General features: G+C 35.1%; 1 non-coding gene across 1 annotated transcript; it reads right to left on the bottom strand.

Moving 5' to 3' along the window:
* Positions 1–2,139: 2,139 nt before the first annotated feature.
* Positions 2,140–2,268, bottom strand: LOC111812807. The gene has a single exon (XR_002818203.1). It is a non-coding gene; the product is annotated as a small nucleolar RNA SNORA61 (small nucleolar RNA).
* Between the last annotated feature and the right edge of the window lie 45 nt (positions 2,269–2,313).

Genomic DNA, 2,313 nt, shown 5'->3' with positions numbered 1-2,313 from the left:
TCTTTTGTATCCTTTTCTGGTTAGAGTACAGTAGTATGCAATGAAATTAAAATGTAGATAATAGACTGTAGAATGACAAGTGATTGGTATCTATCAATACTTTTAATTCAAATGACTTATTTTATTGCCTATCCATCTTGTGATAAGTTTAGAAGTTCAATTTCAGTGAAGAGAGAGAGGCCAATGAGTTCACAGGAAGCTGGCTAATATAGCATAAGGGGAAATAATTGGAAGCCAGTGAAGCCAAATATCCCCACATATAAAGTCAAGCCTTACATGTAAATTAAACTAATTAGCCTGAAAACGTTAATGCACTTTCCAAAGCCATTGTTCTTAATAGTGAAGAACAGTTTATGAACTGGGGGAATCTGGCTCATAAAATCTAAGAGCCCTAAGATTGTCTAGTATACTCTTCAATTTTTATAGCTTAGGATCTTCATGCATAAAAATTCTGGAAGTTTTCAAACTTAATACCAATACTTGGTAGATACCCCCTCTAATTCAGTATTCATTCTATTATATCCCAAGATTTTAAAGACCGCTGATAAAACTTACTTACATGCCCTAAGTATGTATTTTCCTGAACCATAATTTTCCACAGGTAACTATACTCAACTTATTTCCATACTTCCTTTCTAAACTTCAGTATCTGGGAGAAAATAAAAATGCTATTTCTTATATCTTACACATCCATGTTTGCAGTACATAGTGCACGTAACCCCTTGTGGAGAGTTGTTCCACGCACATACCTCCACCTCTGTCTTCTTCCTCTCCCTTCCTTCCTTACTGAGTCCAGCTATCTCTTCATCCCTTTTCATTTTCTTGAAACCATGTTATAAAATTTACCTTCTTATACAGAAAATAGAAATAACACATAAATGTGTTTATTCTGCACTGTACACACACATTTTAACTTAAAAATATATTTCCTAGCCTAAGTGGATAGCTCATTGATATGTTTGTAAAACAATTAAAGTAGTTGGGGAGATATAATTTGAAAATATATTATTGAATATTAATAATTCAATAATTAGCAGTAGGCAGTTATTCCCTTGCTATAAACCCAGGCATCAATGTATCAGTGCGAGAGGATGTCTTCAACTCTTTTGGGAAGACATTTAGAAGGTGAATATCTGGGTCATGTGAAATTTCTTCCTTCCTTCCTTCCTTCCTTCCTTCCTTCCTTCCTTCCTTTCTTTCTTTCTTTCTTTCTTTCTTTCTTTCTTTCTTTTTATTTTTTTGTACTTAATACAGGGTCTCCCTACACAGATTGGACTTGTAGTGATTCTGCTGTTTTCAGCCTTCCAAGTGCTCAGATTGCAGGTGTGCACCACCATGCCCAGTCTCAGTTGCTGTCTCAGCTCTCCCTGGGAGTGGGGCTAGCATGGCTCCCTGCGGATCAAACTCTGGTCCCTGCATCTGCCTAAGTAAGCTCTTTAGTCTGCTGAGATTTCTGGCAGACCCCCAAAGTTTCTATTTTTAGTTTTTGAGTAATCTCCTTGCTGATTTTCACATGGTTGTGTCCATTTAATATCCCATCATGATGGTGAAGGATTCTTTTCTCCCCACAGTTCCCTCATATTTGTTATTGATTGATTTCTTGATTGTAGCCATTCTTTGTAGAATGAGATTGAACCTTAAAGATGTTTTACTTTGAAACTATTGAAGGGCCAGCAATGTTGAACAGTTTTGTATATTTATTGGCTTTGTGTATTTCCTCATCTGAGAAGTTTCTTCCTTTCAGATGCCCATTCTTTAATTGTGTATTTAAATTTAAGGTGTCTAGGAACATCATTTTTCATTTTCTTTTATGCTTTAGATATTAGTTCTTACAGAAGTAGTTGGGAATTTTCCCATTTTCTCAGTTGTTTCCATTATGTACTAGTGGTTTTCTTTCCTGTGCTTTCTAATTGGATCTTATCCCATTTGTTGATTCTTGGGATTATTTCTTGTGCAGCTGGGAATTTTTTTCAGAAAGTCCTTGCTTATATCTTCAAGGAGAATTTTTCCATTGAATGTTGTGAACTTTCCTTTTTTTCTTTTTCATTTTTAATCCAAACTTTTCTTTAATAAGTTATTAAACTGTTACAAGCTTTTACAAGTACAGACACAAATTGGTTTATTCAAGTCCCCGTTTTACCTTGTTTGAAACTAGCCCACATGCAATATATCAGACCATAAGGCTGTGAGGTCAGATTCAGGATTCCTTTTCCTCCTTTATGACCACCAAGACCAGTGTTCAGATCTGATGGGAAAGGAAACTAGGGTTTGTTTTTTTTTCCTTTTTCTTTCTTTCTTTTTTTTACTTTAGGA

This window comes from Octodon degus, unplaced genomic scaffold (assembly GCF_000260255.1).
Source record: "Octodon degus isolate 3935 unplaced genomic scaffold, OctDeg1.0 scaffold00143, whole genome shotgun sequence".
In the NCBI taxonomy this organism is placed as follows: Eukaryota; Metazoa; Chordata; class Mammalia; order Rodentia; family Octodontidae; genus Octodon; species Octodon degus.
The sequence above is the reverse complement of the archived record's forward strand: the minus strand, read 5'-3'. Positions and strand labels throughout refer to the sequence as shown.